Source organism: Carlito syrichta, unplaced genomic scaffold (assembly GCF_000164805.1).
Source record: "Carlito syrichta isolate Samal-C Ts95f unplaced genomic scaffold, Tarsius_syrichta-2.0.1 Scaffold304521, whole genome shotgun sequence".
In the NCBI taxonomy this organism is placed as follows: domain Eukaryota; kingdom Metazoa; phylum Chordata; class Mammalia; order Primates; family Tarsiidae; genus Carlito; species Carlito syrichta.
Window position 1 is genome coordinate 121,488 of NW_007248617.1, and position 11,973 is coordinate 133,460.

An 11,973-nucleotide genomic window follows, 5' to 3' on the forward strand; every position below is an offset into this window, starting at 1 on the left:
AGGACCTCTTAACTACAAAGGATTATGCACTGCTAATATTGTCGTGCCCACGTGTTTTCTACAGTTAATTGTTTCAATTAATATTTGGCTGCTCTACAGAATTTCATGCGGCTTCCTAGCCTGTGACAGTTCATGAGTCAACTCTGAAGTGAGTACGTTGCTTTCGTGACATCCTCTCTCTTCGATTTTATTTTCAGCAACCAGTATCTGATGAGAGAAAAAGAAACATACCACTTCACTTGCCTTTTCTTTATTTGAATTCAGGATGATTTCTCTTCAGTTTCTCTTTAGGCAAGCAAGTGCACGTCTACAGTGGTCATCACCTCATCATCCCTGTCAGAGAAATCTCAAAAGAGAGGAATGAGAACTTGAGGACAATTTCTTCTTGCCATGATTTTAAAAAATTTATTCCAGGCAGCTGGCATTTACAGGACAGAGTCCTTGTTTTTTAAAAAAAATTTTTGACTCGTCAGAGCTCAGCCCATAGTACATGCTCAATAAATGCCCGTGCCCATAACTCAACAAACATTTTTATTCTGCCAGTATTTACATATAGCAAGATCTCAGTAAATGCTTGCAAGTTAATTTAAAATGTTTTTTACAATAATATGGTAATGAGCTGACACCCCAACAGAAAATTGGAGGTTTAGAATTACAATTATATTTATGGGTAAGAGTTTTGCTAAGGAAGTCACATGTCAGCTTCAAGATTATACACACATGCATATATATACATTATAATATATATAATATATTATACTATATATGGCACAGCAAAAAATACCTTAACCCGATAATTACAATCTTCTTAACTTCCGGGTTGATTTTTCTCCATCCTTATTTTCTTGTCTTTCTCCTTGTCTTGTTTTAAATGTATGAGCCTGTGTATTTGGCTTGGGGAAAACTATGGGGGCTGGGTGGAAAATTCTGGACTCAGATCCAGCCAGTTAACCTCTACTTAAAAGTAAGGGTTTGTCTTCTTGGCCAAGGGTCTCCTTCTGTGGACAGACCTCATAGCTGGGTCTCTTAGAAGTCTTAGTCAATAAGCGTTCCCTCTTAGAGTAACCCTGAGAAAGCTCTTCACGGAAAGCAGTGCCGCACAGGGAAAGGACCTGGGTCTTGGTGACAGAGAGACTTGTATTTGAATCTTAGTTTCACTTTAGGAAATAAAGTGGCCTTCCAGTCCATTATTTCATCAGTAAAATGGGAATGGTTACACCTAGTTCATGGAGAGCAGTGCGACATACACAGGGACCTGCCTGGGTCATAGGACGTTCTTAACGAATGTGAGCACCTTCTTTTTGCATTCCAGCCCCAGACTGCCTTGTCCTCTGGCACAATGAGGCTCCTCTCCCCTTCTGGTCACAGGCCCCCACGGGGCGGGGTCACTGAGGATGCCCTGAGAAGGCTCTCAGGCCCAGGCCCAGGGAAGTCTGGAAGACACCTCCTCTCAGCTTCATCATATTACAGTCCTAATTGAATACACACCAGGCTGCAGCAACCACGCGTTGTGTCTAATTGCCTGGAAAATAATGAGCACTTGTTCTTCCTGTCAGACTGTGTGGAGACATCAGACATTCGCCCATCCTTGATCCCACCTGCAATCCTCCTCTTGCCATCTGCCTTCCCAGGGTCTCCCCTCTAATCTGGAAAGCTCATTCTGCCATGGAGCCTCAGTTCCTGTCAATAGGGTGTTGGCTGTAAGTTTCCCCTGCTGCTGCCTGGTGACTGAATTCAAAACTTGCCCCAGTCGGTACCTAAGCCTATTTCCTCACAAGAAACCCCATTTTTTTTCTTCCGTCTTCTTTATGAACAATTTTACTCTAAGGTTGTTTCTTTATTTATAGTCTGTTTCTAGGCCCAGGTATGTGTAATGCATATTGTTTTCTGTAATTTTATTGGCATGATTTATGGAAAAGAAGGGTAGTTCATTATTATGTTGAGGAATTAAGTCTACTACTTTATATAAAATCAAAGCTATAGAAGAGAAAATCTAGTCAACTTATCAAAACATAAAACTTTGAATAAACAATTTTTATGACCTTCAGGAGGAAATTTTTGTGATAGTTTCTGTCACAAAATATCACTAACTTTTTTTATCACACTGGTACCAACTGGACATCAACTTGGTTAGATATTGTTAATATTACAAAATTAAGAAAATTGTGAATTTTTTAAATATTAATGAATTGACACTAAATTTCTCTGCATTCCAAAATCAGTTTGTTTACTTTTCCATAAAAAGTTAAGCATCTCAAGTATTCTTAAAGATTTAAGTATTTCAATTTATCAAGTTTTTTAAGAAATGAAGATTATGGTGTTTATATTGAAAACCAAGTAAAAATAGCATCTCAAAACAATAATCAACAGTGACCCTTACAGAATGATATGTTTTCTTAACTGATGAACTAAAAAAACCCTAGCAAAACAGTAGATAATAGTTGATTTTTAGATCTTTTGTTCTCATTTGCTTTGGAACTCAAATAATGAAAGCTTTATTCCAACTGGCTCCTTAAAAAGCTCAGTGCTTCCTTCTAAAGCAGGTCACTGTCAGTCCCTGTGAAGATCGGGATGGGGCTAGGGACAGGAATGCAGTGATTTCCTCAGTCACAAGCTGGTATCTGTCTCTCATTGTATTCTATTATTCAGAAAGCCATCATTGTTGTTAAATCACAAAATTTTCTCCACCCTGGTGCTGCTGACTGTGCTTATCTTGAAAAACATAACCTTTCCTTATTTTTAAAGGTGCAACCCTCTCTAAATCTGATTCCTCCTGCGATGATAGAATAAAAAGTCCAGCAGTAGCAAACTTAGGAAATTTACATGCCCCATAACCTATACTGCACCTTTGAGAGTCAAGCAAATCTCTGACCAAACAAGCAGACCCCAGCCTACCCTGGAAGGGCGGTGCGAGCCCCCCTACCCCTCCACCCCCTGTACTCCCCTCCCCTACCCAGTCCAGCAGCCTCCCAGCTCTTTCCCTGGGCTTTGCCTCACTGCCTTACACACTTGGAACCACCACGCTTCCATGTGGCTTACTGTCACTGGGTGGTTCAGAGTCCTCCTGCCTCCTCTACAAGGTGATTAGCATGGATCTGCAAACTCAGGTGTCCTTATGCACCAGCTGGAGAGTATACAACTGCCTGCAAGGCATTCACATTCCCACCGCAAAAGAGTCTGCACCCTCAATCTTGGGTCACCAGCATTCTCAGGCAGCCAGTGGGGCACGCCTGCCCTATGCCGTTGAACTGCACAGTTTGCACCCAGGCTTTCTTCTCTCCTCTCCCTGACTATGATTCCACTCCTGGGTTCCCCGTTAGGAAATGCTTTCGGCCTTGCTTAGAACTGCTTATCCTTCCAGGGCTCTGGAAAGCCCACCTCCTCCATGAAGCCTGCCCTGACTTCATCTATTCCCCCACCCCCATCCCACCCCTCAAGGGTACCCTGTGGAAACATGGACACAATAATACCCCATTTTACCGTTTTATGTCTCCTGATTTTATTATCAATTCCTTAAAGGGAAAAAGCAGATCTACTATAACTTCTGTATATACACAATATCTTTTTAGTCCTGTATATATTAAAATCAGAGCTTGACGTTAAAATCTGAGTTCTGGAGTCAGACTCCCTGTGTTCAACTCCTGCTCCACTACTTACAACCGTGTGCAAATAGGCATCTTTTGTAACCTTTCCTTGGTTTTCTCATCTACCAGGTGGATATAATATTAACAGCAACCCTTTAGAGGCATTTGAGACAATTAAGTGCTTAGAGTAGTGTCTGGTAAACACGCAGTCATGTGAACCATGTTTATCACTGAAATTAAATGAGTGATACTGGCTTTTGTTACATCCTGAGCTATCGTCTCCAGTGAAAGGTACCTTCTTGGACTGGATTTTCATTTAGTCACTTGACAAACCTGTTGGAGCACACCTGCCCACATATTATTCTCAAAGCTAGGAACACACGTATAGGTGAAGGAAACACCAGAATTCAATGCTGCTTAGGGAGTTTTCAGCTTTGTGGCCTTGACCATGTTCATCAACTTCCTAGTCATTATTTCCTATTATTAGGAAAGTTAATATTATTTCCAATTCATTAATCTATTCTTTAGAGACTGAGAATTAGCAATAAGGTCTGCAAAGCTAGCAGCAGATTGTCGCAGGTACTCAATAGGAGGTCATTTTATTATGGAAAAGAGCCCTGGTGCTTCTCTGTGCTGTATTGTGATCTTGCCTCTCCTTTTTTATTGTTTCTGGAAGTTTTGTGGTGACTCACAGTGTGACTCAACCCAAGGGAGCATCCGAACCCTCCACTCACACCTGTGCGGTGTGGTTAATTGGAAACTTTAATGTGGAGCTCGGAAAGTTTTAGACACAAAATACATTTCATGAGTTTCCAAATGGAAGAGTGTTACACCAGTTTATGAAAAAAGATAACAATAAAATAATTAACAAAATAAAGTTAGTTGTTATAGAATGAATATTTACAGTGACTTTCAAAAAACATACATGCAAAAACAAAACAAAAAAATGAACAGTACTTTCATATGAAGTAGGCTTCCCAAGACAAAGAGGCTGAGTGAGATCAGTCCATCCTTGTGTCCAATAGTCGTTTGACCATCATAATGTCTTCTCCACTCGGGCCTTATCATGGCAGTGACACTGGACAAGCATTTCTCCCAGATCTGTGGGGATCTTGCCACCTAAATGATGAAGAATGCCTTTCTGGAAAGCCAGACAGTCTCTCCAACATGACACTGTCAGGCACACAGACATTGTCTCCAGGCAGATTTCACCACCAGATACTTTGATCCTTGGATTCTTAGTTCAGGATGAGGTAGCCACCTTCAGCCTTTGTGTCAGCTCCTTTTTGTTTCTTTACCTGTCCTTGATTTTTTGCTTCCATTGTCTTGTTAGTGTTAGAGATTGTTTCTATTCCCAGACTTCATTTCTGAGGGCTTTGACTCAGGTCCTCAGAGAAACAATTAGATGTCATGGCCACTGAATAAATCCATTGAATTACCCTTATATGAATCCAAGCTGTTGGAGAAATTGTCTAATTAGTTGGCATATGCCTTTAAACTTTTTAGAGTAGGTAGAGTCGCCTGAATGACCTCAAGGATAATGTCAAAAGTTTGGAACCAGTGTGAACTCTAGCATAGACGAAATTAAGAATGAAAATAAATGTGTGACTGTGGACACGCTGGCAAATGTATTTGGTAAAATCTGGGCTTATATGATAGTCGTCAGTTACTTGTACATTTACCCAGTTGTTCCTAAATTAGCTTCATGAATATTTTAAAGCAGCAGTACTCAACCTTTTTGGCAACAGAGACTGGTTTCGTAGAAGACAATTTTTCCATAGACTGGAGGGGTGGAGAGGGAGATGGTTTTGGGATAATTCAAGCACATGCATAACATTTATTGTGCACTTTATTTCATTATTGCTATATTGTAATATATAATGAAATACAGGAGGTGAGAGGGCTCCCAACCAAGGATGGTGGTCTTCCACCCTTTCAACTGCCAAAGTGCAGCTAATTTTTAAAGTAACAGTTTCTCTTTTGTATTACATTAAAATTAACAGGGTAAAAAACTACAGGGGTTGCCAAAAAATATATACAAATTTTAAGTATGCTATTCATTAAAAGAGGGCGGTAATTCAATGAATGCTAGCATCACCATGCAACAGGCAAGACAGTCAAAGAAAATGGGGGAAGCATATTTGAGCGAACGTCACACTACACATTGCCACCATAATTTAATTCACCTTCTAAAAGTAAGACATAGATAACATCTCTTAAAATGTGTATACATTTTTTTGGCACTCCCTGTAATTATACAACTCACCATTAAAAAAAAATATGAGGCACAGATGAAAGTGGTAAATAAAATAATGGGTAAGCAAGATAAGGACTAAAATAAAGCCTTTCATCAGATGCAGCTGTACGATTGAAGTACACCAACTCATTTGCCACTCACTGATAGAGTTTTGATATGAGTCCTCAAGCAATTGATTTATTACAGTCTGTGCAGTCAAACCTCACTGCTAATGTTAATCTGTATTTGCAGCCACTCCCCAGTGCTAGCATTGCTGCCTCAGCTCCACCTCAGATCATCAGGCATTAGATCAGGGAGCGTACAACCTAGATCCCTGGCATGTACAGTTCACAATAGAGTTCATGCTTCTATGAAAATCTAATGCTGCCGCAGATCTGACAGAAAGCGGAACTCAGGCAGTAATGCAAGCAATAGGGAGTGGCTATAAATACAGATAAAGTTCTACTCACTTGCCTGCCACTCACCTCCTGCTGTGCAGGCTGGTTCCTAACAGGCCACAGACTGGTACCGGTGGTCCTTGGCCTAGGAGTTGGGGACCCCTATTTTAAAGCCTCCAGACCATCAGTGCAGTCCGTCCAGACAATGAGACAATTTGTGCCTATGAAAAGCCCACCTATTCCCTGGATCAAGATGAAATCTATCTTGTCTGTTTCTCGATCACACAGGCCTACCATCTGTGTTTTGATAGACTTTCCTTTGTACTATTTCACCAAAAGTTATCACCCTGATAAATTCTTTAATGATTGACAGGTCAAAGGTCTTGATGTGAGTCTCTGTGTTGGCAGTAAAGCTCAGCCCCCGACTATTCCACACACTGTCTATAGCAAAGCTGCCTGCCCAGTGTCAGCCATTTGTTATAGTTGTAAAAGGTGAACTTGATTCAACAACCACATCCAGTTTCTAAATGTGTTCATCAATATTGCAAACGACCCATTCAGAGTTATTGCTGGAGGACCTGGGACTGAGGCAGGCCACCTATGTGGTAACAGTGCTGGCCTGGAGGCATATCTGTCTAGACTAGGTGATCAGAGATTTCCCAGGGTAAACTGAGGCAGGAAGCACAAGTAAAAGAGTCCTGCAGTCCCAGTAAAAGGAAGATAGGACCTGGAGCAATAATGAGCTGAGGAAACAAAAGTCAGGACTTGTATGGAGATAGTTGAGGCAAATAGGACACCGTCAACGGCAGCATCCTTACATTCAGAGGAATAAAGTGCATATGAGTAGCTCTGATTCTAGAATCCATAAAGTTAATCATAGGCATCCAGGTACTATTTTTAATAATTTCTAAAAGTGCTTAAAGGAAAGTGTCCCTTTTCCTTGGAGAAGGCTGCACAATTTAATTGAAATGTCAGCTTGCTTTGGGCAGAAATTATATCAACTCCGTTTGATCACACTAGTTAACTCAGGCTGATCTGAAGTCCTCATTAATAGTTACATGTGTCTTTGAGTTAAAAAAAAAGACAAAAGTACAGAAAGAAAAGAAAAGAAGAAAAATAGAAAGTTACTTGAACACCGTTTATTTCAAGCATGGTTGTTTGAAAAAGTGGTGAAAAGGAATCTTGATGGTGAGAGGGTGCAGGCAACTCATGTAGCTGCTTCCTGATTAATCAAATTATACATGTAAACAGCTCTTATACCTATTTAATCTTTATAACAAATAAGTTTTTGAATTTTATAAATGAAAAGCACTTAAAATAGTAATACATTCCCTTTGTTTACAGTTGAAGACATTCTGATCCAGTGAGGTCAAATGAGTTAATTTAAATCACATGAGAGGGTCCTGGACTGTCAATGTCTCCTTGTTCCAGTGGGGGCTTTTACCTGTAACCCGCACCTCTGTAAATGACAAAAACTCTCTGCCTTTCCCCGCAGTTTATTTTTTTCTTATATTTTATTGTCACTTCTCTAACCCTTAGTAAGCTTATTAGATTTTTCTAATCCAGGTGCTTGTATAGGCCCCTGCAAGATTAACTGTAGACAAATTTACAGCCAATAACACCTTTATGTGGGGTCAGAACCCAAAGTTTACTTCTGATCACACTTGGTGGTTGCAGGCTTCAGTCAGCTTGCCTGCTGAGCCCGGATCTGCAAGTCCAGGATTGATGTGGAATTCATCAGGGGTGACTGCACCCGGGGATTGCAGGGAATAGCCTCTGTGCATGGCAACCCTACATACACGTTCTCCTCTACCCTGCTTGGGACAGAGTCCAAAGCCACATTTCTCTAGAATCTGTGTGTGAGAATTGGTGGCATTGTGAGCCTGTGATCCCTGTGCTTTTGTTACTAAGGGACACACTTTACCCTTTGCTATGTTAAATTAAAGACAATATCATATTGTTTCCTTTCCTTCAATATTAGGTTCACTTCAGTGACTTTTCTGGTTCACAAAAGCTAACCCGCTCACCACTAAGAAAGAGGACATAAAATATGGATTAAGAAAATGGAGTGCAGAAATGCAGATTTTAAAAATGATGTAAGCACATCTATCTCTTCTTAGCATCCAAATTATAACCTTCTACTGGTTTGGATGCACCTTGATGTGACAAAGGTGTTTTTCTCCAGATTAAATTCATGAGAAACATGTTAGCTTGGTAATAAGTTATTACCTTTATAGGCGAAGTTTTGGTATTACCTTTCAGATAAATAAAGATGTCTTTTGTCTTTTCTATTCCTTAAATAATAAAATATAGGTGACACGGTCCACTGAGGTGAGGTGGGCTGGTGCCAGTGCGGTGGGATAAAGAAAGATTGCAACAAGGAAGAAAATAGAAAGAAGTAAGGTTTATTATTTACCTTTCACAGATTGGAAAGAGGGCTGACACTCAGAGACAAGTGTGGCATCGAAGAACCAAGAAATGGGTGTATTTAAGGGTCTTTGGGGCAAGGGGGTTTGGGCTCAGAGTGGTCTGGGCCAAAAGGAATGTCCTGGGCTTCTGGTCTTTGATGTTGATTGTAGCCATATGAGTTTTAGATCTTGACTTGCCAGACATTAGCATCTCATGCTCTCAGGTGCTTAGGTGGTGAGCTAGATGAGAGAAGTCCAGGAGAGAGGGTTTTCCTGCAATAGACTTGTCAGACATTTGCAATCCACAAACTCCTTAACAAAAAGGTGGTCTATTATTATGTTCATGGCTCTGTCCTTGTCTTGCATCTGATGGAGATATATATATATATATTTGAGTTGGATTCTCACTCTGTTGTTGTGTAGGCTGGAGTAAGTGGCACACTCATGGCCACCACAGCCTCGACCTGCTGGGCTCAGGCAATCCTTCTGCCTCCGCCTTCCAAGTAGCTGGAACTGCAGGCACATGTCACCATGTCCAGCTTATTTTTTGATTTATTGTAGAGACAGGGTTTCACCAAGTTGTCCGGCTGGTCTCAAACCCCTAAGCCCAGGCAATTCTCTTGCCTCAGCCTCCCAAAGTGCTGGGGTTACAGGCTTGAGCCACCGTGCCTGACCACATGATGATTTGCCGAGGGGGTGTGGAAGGCTACCAGTTGGCCTGGAGTTGAATGTCTGAAAGCTTCCAGAAACCTGCCTATTGGAAATTTATCTATCTGTGTGCAAGATTCAAAGCATGCCATGGGTAAAGTCTAAGCAAAAAATGGTTATGCTGAGGCAAAAAGAGTATGCTAAACTAAGTTTATTCTAGGTTTTTATAGGTACATCCTTTCACTAGGAAAGGGGGCCATCCACATTTTTTAAAAAATTTTGCATTCTAAACTCACTTCTGATCAGGAGTCAAGACTCAAGTCTGCTATATTTGATGTTGAAGTCTTATCAATCAAGGCAAGTTAGGTTCAAATAGGAGGGCTTGTTAAACATAATTTTTCCCCCAAAAACATTGCTTTAGAGGACTGAAAATATGATCTTTCCAAATTATAAAAGTAATTCAATGAGTTATGTTTAACAAGTAATACACCAATGTAATACAGAACGTTCCATAACTTGAGTCCATATCTTCCAGATTAGCCTCATGGTAACTAGCCAGAAATCACATCCTGCCCTGAACAGCAATTGCTTTTGAGTGCCTTCTCTCTTCCTAGGAATTCTGTGATTTTTCTGCCATGTTTACAGAGTAGTCTGGTTTGTCATGACTAGGCATTTGTTTTGATTCTGGGCTCTTTGGGTTTGCAGTGCAAGGCCCTACCACTTAATAGCTGTGTAACTTTCTACCTTTTTAAAATGAGAATAATCTCCATACCACTTTCCATAGAGGTTGTACTAATTTACATTTCTGTTAACAGTGTATGTGTTCCCTTTTTGTTGTATCCACACCAGCATCTATTTTTTTATTTTTAATTTTAAATAATGGCCATTCTGACTGGTGTAAGGTGGTATCTCATAGTGGTTTTAATTTGCATTTTCCTGATTATGAGCATTGTTCAGCATTTTTCCCATATGTTTGTTGGTCATTTGTGTATCTTCTTTTTTGTTTTTGAGTTGGAGTCTCACTCTGTCACCCAGACTGGAGTGCAGTGGCCGCTCCCGGCCACCGCAGCCTCGACCTGCTGGGCTCCGGCGATCCTTCCACCTCGGCCTTCCGAGTAACCGGAATTACAGGCATGCGCTACCACGCCCGACTGATTTTTTGATTTATTGTAGAGATGAGGTCTTGCTGCCCAGGCGGGTGTCGAACCCGCGGGCTCAGGCAGTTCACTCACCACGGCCTCCTAAAGCACGGGATTACAGGTTGAGCCACCAAGCCTGGCTGTTTGCCCACTTTTTAATTGGGTTACATTACTTTTTTCTTGCTGCCTGCTAAAGCCGTCCAGCTTCTCTTCTGCTATATTCCTTCCTCCACAAGCAGTGTGCTGCATTATACCTGGTCAGATGGCCAACTCTGGCTCACACAGGTCAGATCTTACTCAGTATTGAGCTTGACCACACAATGTGAAAGATGCTGGCCACTGAAAGCTTTAGACAAAACATAGAAGGATTGGGGGCAACAAGGCCATCTCCCCAGGACCTTTCTTCCTACAGACCCAGAATAGATGAGGCCTTGGAGTTCCTCATATAACAGGGATGCATTGAAATATAAAACAGTTCCAGTTTGTACCCTCAGAAAGTTGTGCATCTTACATGGCATTCTCCAGGAATCCATGTCTTGTGGATCCTGGGTTCTGTTTATTAAAGATATTTCTTAGCCAGGATACCCTACTAAAGATATTTCATAAATAAGTCTTCTTTCTCCCAACAACTTTGGATTAACAAGATTAGACGAGGTCTCAGCCTCCTTTTCACTACCCTTTTCACCACCTGGCAAGAGTAGTGAATGAATGGCAACCTGTGTATTACTCCCTCTTTTCAGAAACAGGCTGCCACAGTGTTCCTCACATACAATAACCAATCAACCACTGAAACCTGCAGCCTTAAGTATGTGCTCTACATGTATGATCTCTTCACATCTTTACAGCTGCTCAGCAAGGTAGATATGATAGTCTACTTTCTACAATTAACCAAAGGAGTACAGAGAAGTTAAATGATTTGCCAAAACTATATTGTATACAGCTACAAACAAGAGACGCAGGATTTCAGCAGAAGTCTGTGTTATTCAAAAACCCCTTCTCTTTGGTAATAATTCATGTGAACATCAGTTTTACCATTAGATGGTGAGTTTTTTGATAGGGTTTTATCTTACTCTATATCCCTTACTCATTATGCAGGTTTATACCTCAGTACCTAGTGATTGAATGAATATATGAATGAATGAGTGAAAGAATATATGAACTGTCAGGGAAAACATTTATTTTCTTCCCATGACTTCAGGGAAGGATGTGTTAGCTTACATTTGTATAGCAGATGGCCAAGAGAAATATTTATTGAGCCAATTTTTTTAAGGAAGAATTTTTAAAAAGAAAGGTGCATGGTTGATTTTTATGATTTCACTTTTCAAAATACCATTGACCCTTGAACAATGTGGTGGGAGTTAGGGGCACCAACCCCCTGCACAATCAAAAATCTGCATGTAAGCCGGGCTCGGTGACTCAGTCTGTAATCCCGCGCCTTTGGGAGGCTGAGGTGAGTGGATTACCTGAGCCCGCGGGTTCGAGACCCACCTGGGCAGGCGAAACCTCATCTCTACAATAAAATCAAAAAATTAGCCGGGCGTGGTAGCGAGCACCTGTAAT

The 11,973-nt window shown here is 41.0% G+C and overlaps 1 protein-coding gene across 2 annotated transcripts in view; it reads left to right on the forward strand.

The window, feature by feature from the left end:
- PRKN (parkin RBR E3 ubiquitin protein ligase) overlaps window positions 1–11,973 on the forward strand; it is a 432,771-nt gene that overhangs the window by 30,741 nt on the left and 390,057 nt on the right. The gene's annotated exons all lie outside the window — the stretch shown is intronic.